The sequence below is a fragment of the Rhipicephalus sanguineus genome, unplaced genomic scaffold (assembly GCF_013339695.2).
Source record: "Rhipicephalus sanguineus isolate Rsan-2018 unplaced genomic scaffold, BIME_Rsan_1.4 Seq275, whole genome shotgun sequence".
Classification (NCBI taxonomy): domain Eukaryota; kingdom Metazoa; phylum Arthropoda; class Arachnida; order Ixodida; family Ixodidae; genus Rhipicephalus; species Rhipicephalus sanguineus.
The window spans coordinates 99,616-110,250 of NW_023614921.1; the positions used below are offsets into that span (position 1 = coordinate 99,616).

General features: G+C 45.5%; 1 protein-coding gene across 1 annotated transcript in view; it reads right to left on the reverse strand.

Annotated features, from left to right (window-relative positions):
* LOC119376914 (5E5 antigen-like) overlaps window positions 1-5,790 on the reverse strand; it is a 76,488-nt gene extending 70,698 nt beyond the window's left edge. The window contains exons 1-3 of the mRNA XM_049411505.1: window positions 5,687-5,790; window positions 4,278-4,342; window positions 3,342-3,403 (exon numbers count right to left, since the gene is read on the reverse strand). The gene's annotated coding sequence lies outside the window, so the exon portion shown is untranslated. The remainder of the gene's footprint in view (window positions 1-3,341; window positions 3,404-4,277; window positions 4,343-5,686) is intronic.
* Window positions 5,791-10,635: the final 4,845 nt, after the last annotated feature.

Genomic DNA, 10,635 nt, shown 5'->3' on the forward strand with positions numbered 1-10,635 from the left:
ACGTCTGTATTGGATGACGATGCCCACACCGCAGATGAACAACGCGGCCTCCATTTCTCACTCAAATTTGTACAACTGAGAAAATTTTAAGCTGGTCGGGCATTTTGGCACAGTGTGGTGCAATTTTAAGGGGGGACATGGCACTTGAAAAAAAGTTTTTTATTTCTTGATCGATTTTGATGAAACTTCCTGAGTTTATGTATATTTGTGTGTTAATTTTAAATGTGTAATTGCTTTTCTAGTATGATGTGTAGTTTTTAAAATACAAATATTTCATGTGTCTTTTGGGGAGCAAGATTTTTTCTAAACTGAGTTAGTTACAAAGTAAATCAGCATATCATGATAATCTGGAATCAGAACTGTGTGCAGTGCAACAAAAATGGATGTTCTAATGCCATTAGAACAAAAGTTATGGTTTGTTCAACATTCACAAGTGAAATTCCAGCTTAAAATTGACTCTTCGCAAATCTACAACATACCATAACTTTTGTTCAAATGGGCTTAGAACATCCATTTTTGTTGCACTGCACACAGTTCCGACTGCAGATTATTGTGATATGCTGATTTACTTTGTATTGCACTCAGTTTAGAAATAATCTTGCTCCCCAATAGGCACATAAAATATTTCGTACTTTAAAAACTACACATTATACTAGAAAAGTAATTGGATATTTGATCAGCACACAAATATAGATAAAGTTGTCAAGTTTCATCAAAATCTATCGAAATAAAGAAAAATTTTTAAGAGCAGTGTCCCCCCTTAACAAATTTCACAGTTTCGGCTCGGCTTGGCGCAAAAATAAGGAATTGTATCAAATTGGCGCAATTGGCGCAGCTGTTGCATCCCTGGTTGTAAAGAGAATATGTAAAATCTAAGTACTGTTACAACAGACCTTTATGTAAACACTGAGTGGGTATGTTATAACTGGTGAGAATTACATCACAAACACGGTCAAAGAATGCATTTATTCTTAAGTGGGGATACGGCTTTTGTTTTGCCAAAAATAACAAAAGAAATTACTTTTTTGAAAACCACATTTGCAGTTTCTGTAGCCCTTTTCTTCCGATTCCAAAATATCTTCACTGAAAACTATGTAGAAGTGTGGTAAAAAATTTGTGCCTGCCGAGGTGATGAAAAATATGGCAAAAATTGCAAAAAAAAAACTGCGTTTAAAAACAATTATAGCTCCGCAATGGCGCAACCGGGCGCCGCCATTTAGGCTCGTCAGAAAAAGCGTTTCTCCATCTTCACATTTCCCACTTCAGCTAGGTCCTCCATTCAGAAACCCCGGATGGTCGAAATTTCCGGAGCCCTCCACTATGGCGTTTCTCATAATCATATCGTGGTTTTGGGATGTTAAACCCCACAAATTATTATTAATTAATATGCAACACAGTGGTGATACGCAGGCAGCATGTCACCTTCTCCTCGCAGCGTCAACACGTCTGATGCGACCATTCGCACATTCTTTCTGGTAACAAAAAAAAAGAATAATGGCCAATATGACGGCTAATTTGCGCATCACCCTGTGTTGTTTCCTCATTTTTTCTGGTCCGTGTCTACCTGCAGCGCATAACAAGCATGAAGACGTACCAACTAGCCCCTATGGCCGCCTTATTAACAATGTGACGGAATTCGCTATGTGTTCTGGCTGGAAAACATGATCATTGAAGTTTTCAAACTGAGTTTTGAAGTAGGCGCTGCAGGCAAGAATTCCTCCGCCAGCAGTGCAAGTGCGCTAATTGCCGGAGCAACCTCCAATCGCATGTTCGCATACATTGCAAATTACGTCAGACCGTCGTTTATTATTTTTTTTCTTTTCCCAGAAAGGATGGGTAAATCATGACGTGCTGACGTTGCAAGAAGCACGCGACATGCTGCCCGTGTCACAGCTGTGTTGCAGTGAAGCACACGTCTTTTCCACAGGTGCACATTTCAGCTAACCACGACACCACTATTTATTTTCTTTTTTTTTTTTTTTGAGCTAGCAGCAGCGAGGCCGGGGTGCTTAACTGTCACTCATTAGTATTGCTACATTGCATTGCCTTGTAGCTCCTAAGGGAAATCGGGATCGGGAATCGGCACATGGCACCCAAAGTTTTCGAATAAACCGGGCTGGTGCTGACTGCTACTTCAATTTATTCACTCAAATTTACATTGCAATATATGGGACCACAGAAATCCTTCTAATTAAGGGGGATTCGAAATAACCGAGTTTGAATTAAAGGGGTTTGCTGGACATATACACACCATATTGCAATACGAATCTCGAAGGCTATGCTTTTGTTTGCGACAAACGAAAGTAAATCATGCTTGTCACTTCGCCACTTGTGGCTAATATTATGGTCAAACCAGGGCAAGTTGCGTGGAAAGTCAACATGGCCGCTCTCTTCCGTGGTCGCTTGGCCGGCTCGGGGGCACTCGCGACGTCATCACGGGAACGGTCCCGCCGTTGCGAAGTAACAACAGGGTTCCCAATACATTGGATCCTCTGGAGCTACGCCGGACGGCGGAAACGATGTAACAGCGGGGAAAACACAGCAGTGAACGCAACAGACGAGCTCTACTCTATTTTTTAAAGCTGTTTGAAGATTTTGATGGCCACCGCGGCAGCCTACCTCTAGGGTGGTGTGTGGTTGACAGAGAGCTGGCAATGGCTGAGGTGGGCGATCGAGCGATTCGGAGAAGGGGGGAAATTGGGCACCGCGGAGAAGCCACCGTCTGCCCCCTAGCGCTTCACAAGTACACGAGGGGCCTTTTTGCTCACCTGAATGAGAGTTTTCTGGCAACAGAATGTATCAGGCGACCGCAGTTTGCGACAGTGCTGATTTTTGTTGCCGAATAGTTGTATTTTCTGGGAACGAATTAACCGGAACGTATTAACCTATAGCTCTATTGGATGAACAAAAGCAGGGAATTTAAGCGCTTGTGTTTCTTTGCTAGACACAACCTTAAGGAGAACCAACAGGTAATCAAGCCAAGGAAAGTATAGGGGACGTTAGTTGTAGTAATTATGATAAATGCGAAGAAATTAAAGTGGACGACAAGACAACTTGCCGCAGGCAGGGACCGAACCTGCAAGCTTCGAATAATGCGTCCGATGCTGTTTTCGCGATTGCAAACGTAGGAGTCGGGAAATCGTGCTAAACGAGAATGTATCAACGAGGCTCTGCTGTAGTGCATGGGCCTCATAGCACTTTTGGTGGTGATTGGCCAAGGATGACAGATTAATTAGAACAGTGCAGCACGAAGACAACATGACACACATGAAACTATAACACAAAGGCCTGTATACATAACCTTGCCACTACGTATCAGAGTCAAATTAAAAGTAACTCACCTCCACGACCTCCCTTTCTTCAGGGCTTGTTGTACTTCACACAATGGCATGTATGCCTCATACTGCATGGAGAGCAAATAAAAACAAGTCATGGCGTCAACCATGCTATAATGCATACACGCACAGTGAACGTAAGAATGCACCAGCACTGTAATAAAAAAAAACAAGGATCGATTCACTGCTTGACGATAATGTACAAAAAGAAACAGAGAAGCTTTGAAAGATGACACAGATGCAAACAAAACACGTGCTTCACTACAACATGACGGTACCAGATCCTGCATTCTTGACTTGGTTCCGTAGCAAGGTTTCTTAAACTCAGTTACGTGAGCAATCAAAATAAGTCCAGCCACATACTGCTTCCCCGTTTACTTTCACAATTTACTAGGGCTGTGGAAATGTTCAAAATTTCAAATGTGGATATTTTCTTTATTCTGCATGTCTTCTCCTCTGCAGGCATGCCGCCAACGATACCTTTTTTTTTTTTGCACTAGCAGCAACAAAGTTCACCTGTCAATCAACATCACTACGTGGCATAGCCTTATGGCTGTAAAGGGCCATCATTTCACCCGGTATGCAGCGAAATGGGAATCGGGGATTGCCGCATAGCACCCAAAACCCAAAACTTTTGAATTACTTGGGCTGGTGCAAGCCGCCGCTTCAAATCAAATTATTCAGCCAAACTTGAATTTAGAGGTGCCTGCAGAAGCTCTTTGAACTAAGTGGAACCTTGATGTAGCCGAGTTTGAATTACTGATGTTCTTAGCTTACTAATGCACGCCTGCCCTTAATTGACACAGCCTCATTTACACTGGCAGGCAAAATCTTGGCATTCCGCTTCTAAAGACCAGAACTTGGCCTCGCTGAGGGTGCAGAATGCATGAAAAAATGTCAATGCATTATCTAAAAATTTACAGCAAGTGAAGCAGCACTCACTTTGGCGGCACGGTCCTTGGGCTTCTGTCGTTGCGATGAAAAGGATGGAGATGCCAGGTGGGTCTCTGCAAAACAACCAGATGCCACACGAGGTAAGCACTTTTTTTTTTCTCACAGCCATGTCTTGCTTCTACTGCAGCAAAGGAAAACTATCAATAACGCCTAAATGATTCACCTCGAAAGGGCATTTTTCTTTGTTTATTCACTCATGATTACATTAACTGCCGTGTAGTTGGCATTACGTGAAACCCAAGAGGGCTAGAAAACAGGCTGACCATTCGTTCCCTCCTTAAAATGGCATGGGCGAGGTGAACTTTTACATTTCAAGGGAACTCTTGACCAGACTTTCACACACAAGGTTTTTTTATTTTTTAAATACAGTTGAACCCCTTTTATAAGAGACACCGATGTGAGAGACAAATGGGCATAAGAGCTACAGTGTGCCTACATAGAAACGGGCTGATCAGAACATAGTACCTTGCTCACAAGGGACGCCCAAGAGCAGCTCGCCAGTGCATGTCTCTTAGAAACAGATCACATATCAGTTCAGAACTTACTCAACATTTCATTTCACACATTTACAATGCTTTCAAGAAATCTGCACATAACATTCAAACTCAATTTTAATATCAAACACATCAGACGTTACCTACTGAACATAATATTAATAGTAAATAATATTAATAATAGTAATAGCAACAATAATAATTGTTATGGTTTTACGTCCTCAACAATGATTTGACTGAGGGACACTGCAGTGGAGGGCTCTGGACATTTTCACCACCTGGTATTCTCTAACGGGCAACTAAATCTAAGCACACAAGCCTCTAGCATTTCGCCTCCATCAAAATGCGGCCACCGCATAACCACTAGACCACCGTGGAGGGTGAATGACAACGTGCAGATGTGACGTGCAGGTAACTAGTTTTTCACATAATACTATTGTTGGTGGAATAAATTGACTTCATAATTTTATCTTTCGCGACATGTGGCACGTGCACTGTCAAACTTGTAGTGAGAGATACTAAGCGAGGCAAGTTCAACTCGTAGTCCGCATACATGCTTTAGAACCTGGTCGCTCCGGATGGCAGCCTGTTTTACTTTTTGCTGCACATTTCCAACTAGCCCAAGAAGCGGCATTTTTTAGATGTTTTCTCCATTGAGCAGTTACAAAAGTGGCTATGTATGCAAGCGTAGCACATCTCTCTGGCCTAATTCATGGCAAAACATTCTGTGAGGCGACAATGCGGCCTTGGCCGAGCATTCCCAAACAATGACTTCCACTATGTCAGACAAGGCACAATACAGTCACTTTTGTTTCTCCCAGGAAAAATCTTATCTATTTAAATTGAAATGACACGGCCTCGTGACACTGCCGCGCTCCCATTGCAGCAGAGGGCAGCACCTACCAGAGCTTCGCCTGCTGGAGGGGAAGGAGCCCTCCGAAAGCGTCGCGGCACTCGATGGACTGCAGGGACTCGGCGGAGGTGGGAAGAAGCCAGAGGGCTCGAGCCACTTTCCGACCTGCAACAGCACCAAACCACATCAAATGAACTCGAGGGACGTTTCCTCGTTTGTAGTGCACATATGCAGCCACACGCCGTGGTATTACTGCTTTCAATCATTTGCACCATAAATTAAACAACACACCATGTATCAAGGCACACCCATGTCACCCTCCTTCTCAGCACTGCCTTTCCACAACTTGTCGAACGTGCAGTCGCGCCGGTAATGCAACATGCTGCGATGTGCTAAGCTGCACTCCCCCTGCATGGCCTCCTCAGCATCTCTGTCACGCCGTTGCACTGCCGAAGCGAAGTAGATCGCAGAGGCCACGCAGAAAGAAGCGCACGATTACAGTCATTCGCTAGGTGCTGCGATGATACTATCAGTCACATTTTTTCTCCGGGGTCAGGCGAAACCCGACCTCGGCACCAATTAGCTAAGGTAGAGTTACTAGATAATGCGCTAGCTGAAGCGACTCCGCTCACCAGTAGCCTTACATGTCACACCTTACATGTCATCATCACTAGTTTCAGCCCACAATACTCCAATGTTTTCAGAACCAACACAGTTTCGCAGCTCCGCCCGCGTGCCGGCACAGGCGCTGACGCTGAACTTACGGCGCTGCTGCTCCATTTTGCTTCACTTGCCGTGGCCCCCTGGGATTGGATATGGCAACGCACCGTTGCTCTCAATGGCATTTGCCGAAGCTAATCGCGGAGGCGACTCACTGCCGCAGCGATCTCATGTAGAGGAGTAGCCGCTTGCGACGCATTGCGCGTTTCTCTGTGCTCGCTTTCTCCGTACTCCGTCGTGACTGCTTGCGAACGGTGATCGCTTGGGAAGCATTCTTTCGATTTAGCATGCGTGAAAGGGACAAAGCTGCAGAATGTCATGTTGATGCACGTGTTGCACGAGCGGCTCGGAAACGAACATTGGTCATCACTTCTCCGAATCAGGGCAGGCACTTCTCCGAATCAGGGCACTTCTCCGAATCAGGGCTTACAAGAAATATCTTCTGAACGCCAATCCCACCAGAATCGTGAAGACTAACTTCGCTACAAGTCACCTAACCGAGGTCGGAGAATAAATCAGTACCTTGATCCACCATAGTTCGCATTGTACACCTTTCTCAAGAAATCAGAATTAATTCGCCCGAAAATTAACAATGGTCCTCTGTTTTACGACTTGCTTAGTATGACAAATCTAAGTACATGAGCCAGTGTCATTCTCGCCTCCAAAGAAAAAATACGACCACCATAGTCGTGATCGTTCCCGCACACTTCGGGTAAGCAGCCAGCACCGTAACCACTGTTCCACCGTGGCAGCTAAACACAGGTTGACAGCAATAGAATATTCGTGCGAGGAGGCAGCTAGACGTGTGAGATTGTACCATTATTATAGGTCACGTTGATTATCTCTTAATGTTCCTGGAGCTTAGCTTGTGAAATAATCGCTTTTTAAACAGTCGAGGTTATTTAAAAAGTTTAAATCTCAGAATCTTGGCTGTCACAGCCGCCAAAAGCTGCAGCGACGATAAGTCACATGGGTGTGTAGCAGACGACGCGTGAGGCATGATGCAAGATGGAACTGCAGTGCCGCTAGTTCTTGCGTAGGCCGTCGCGTCCACTTCGGAGAGCAAGCGTCTATGGGGAGCTGCGAAAATGACCTGGTTCTAGAAACGTTGGTAGCTACAGCAATTCATGACGCCTGAGAAAAGAACCTCAAGATAAACAATGTGGTACAACTCACATCAACACAGAGCACATTGTAACACAGCAGATGACACTTGCTGTCTATTGGAGGTCCCTAAATCTGGCAGCAAATTGTGATAGTGTATTGTTACTGTTACCGCTTTTTTTATACAAAACAAATTATAAAGTGTTTCAACTATTACAAACAGCATTTCTTCACAATTAGGTTGGAAAAATGGCCAGTGACGTACACTGAACATATCCAATCAGACCGGTTGCCAGTGCTATGAATATTGGAATAATGCTACTTATAATGGAAGTGGGCGGTTGAAAAGTCGCTTGACCGAGCCGCTCCAATTTGTAGCGATTTGCAGGTTTAAAGTCTTGTAATAAATTACACACTTCATGCAGAGAGCTTCATCAGTCTGCAAATGATCCCAAGGACTTGCTCTACCAGCCTAATGCATTTGTACAAATTCGTCAAAACTGTTTCAGGGTCACCAGCCACACTACACAACTTTTGAAAAAGATAAATAAAAAAAGAGATTTAATTTTTTTCTGCATTTTGAAGGACCCTGTTTATTCAAGAATATTTACCAGAAAGAATCATGTTTCTCTTAAGGGGGGAAGAGGCACTTGACATGAAGCATCTTTTTATTTAAGTTAGGATAATGAAAACTTCGGTGATCATGTATTACATGTGTAAATATCAAATATGAACTCAGTTTTTATGCAGCCCTTACGACAATTTTTTTAATTATCATTCATTAAAATTTCGTTTAATCAATTTTTAATAAATTGGCTACTTGGATCCTGGAATTAAATGTCATTGCATTCTACAGTTATCAAAGAGTGCAAAAAGCAAATTTCGTGGTTCTAGCTTTCCTACAACAAAAGTTATGAAGCTTCAAAATCCGCCATTCGATTACCGAGAAAATGTATTTTTGTTATTTTCTTTCTTGTAAAAACTTACGCTTTTCTATAGTAACATATGACACTTTGTTGCACTCACTAAACATCCAGCTTTTCAGTAATACAAAATGATCAAAATCGAGTGTACCAAAGCTGAGAAACGCTCGCTAAAGAATGAAAGGTGGCCAAAAATTGAAACTGAGAAAAAAGCAAAAAAAAACTCTGTATCTTCAAGAAGCGCTACACAAGTAAAAATGCTTTACTTTGCAAATAAATGCCTTAGAAGACACCAGGAGAGTAGCCTATCACATTTTCCAATCGAAACGGCCCCAGTGCATGTCATTTCAAGCAGTTTGTTGATTGCGGAGAAGTCGACGATGCCGTAGTTAGCCGCCGACGTGTCAGAGCCCTCGCACGCTGTTGCGAGCGTGCGCAGCTTGCGCTGGCTAGCGGAAGTTGCCGATAAGCCGGAGATCTTATCTTCAGTCTTTTTTCTGCTGTTGCGCACGATCGGTGCTAGTCAAGAACGTCGTGTCGATCCTTCTACCACGCTTCCTATCACTGACGTCGTCGAGGCGGCCGCCGACACAGGTGAAGTCGGCATTTCGACCGATGAATCGCGTTCCGCCACCACGCCGTCCTCCGCTGGATGCGCTTCTGATGCACCCGAGCCGTGATCTCGCTTCTTGTTTTTTTCGAATATGAGCGCTGCGCAACTTTCGATACGGCTTCGCCACGATCAAAGTTCCAAAACGCGGCCGAGAGCGTAGGCCTAATTCACCCGGCGGCTGCGGCGCACTTCGTCTAGCTCACTTGGCGCCGTGCCAGTAAGCCGCCGCAACGTGCAGTCTGTTGAGGATGATAAAAACGCCTGCTCCAGTTTCTTGCCAGCTTGCGCGGGTTGGAACTTTACGGACGTAAATCGACGAGAACAACACAGTTATACCGGTTATACTACGGCGATCAACTTGCCGCTTTGCGTGTACTGTAGCAGACAGCGCGGGAGGCCCGACGAATCGTAAGGTGTTATTTAGTCACGTGGGCTCACTGTGCCAATAGGCTCACGCAGAGGGACCTTTTTTTGGCGCGGATTTTCTACGTGAATTCTGCGTGGACGGAAACAAGGGCGGCGGGATATTCAAGAAAAAGCGCGGCTCTTTCGAATGCGACCAAGATGGCTGCCGTAGGTAACGTAGAACGGCAACAGCGCGGCGCTGAATAAGCCCGTTTTTTACGCGTTCATCGCTAAAAATTTAGCTCGCTGACGGCACATAAAATGCTGTCACGGCTAAAATACTGATCTAATACGCATGAAACTTGGCGAGGTTATGCATCAGTAGCGGCAGAATCCAAATAAAACATTTTCAAAAATTCGATTTTTTTTCTGATTTTCGGTCTCAAAGACCCGCTTCCCCCTTAACCCATTTGTGAGGATCCGAGGTGCGCCCGAAGCCTCTGCGGGCATTTCGCCGTTCTACTAATCCCTTTCCTCTCCCGTTCTCCCGCGACGACAAGTGGCACCATCTTGCGCTAAGCGCTGGCTCTCACGGTGGCGCTGCCCGCGGTCTCAGAGCCACGAGATTCGGCGTGACTGAGACATGTGCGCGGGGACGAAGTCTCTCTCTCCTCGGATGTCGCTAGGTAAGCACGTGTTTCCTTCTGGTCCGACGTCCCCTTTGGGAATCACCAGTGTGGTCGTACTGCCTGGGTGCCTCGGCATCCTCGGCGGGCGTGTTTACCTTTGTGTTATCTCCGGTTCCGTACTTTAAGCCTAAGAGCGACGCCTAGTGCTCGTGCGTGGTCGTACTACGCCGAGCCGCACTTGCCGGAGGCCCACGCATACGGAGATTTGCCCCAGCTCTCGCGACCAGGCCCAGTGGTCATCGCGAGAGTGCGCAGCACAGCCGCGAGGGACCTTTTCCCGAGCGGCAAGTCAAAGCTCGCCATTGCCAGCTGTGACGTGCTCGCGGTTCCCCCCTGGTGTACTGTCTGCACGGGAAGCCCTTTGCTTCCCCGTGTCCTGGAAGTGGACGTTGTGCTGTGTGTTGAGGTGCTGCCAAAGGCAAATAAAGTGTTTGTGTGTGTTGTTATATCGAACACTGTGTTTTTGCCAAGTGGCGCTCAACGCCTTTGCTAGTTGAGCACGCGTGGAGCAGTGCGCTACACGTGAGCAGCGAGGGTGGACGCGGCTCTGTGGCTCGCTAAGCCTGAACCCGCGGTGGTCTTCGACTCTGGTGAGTATCGATGCT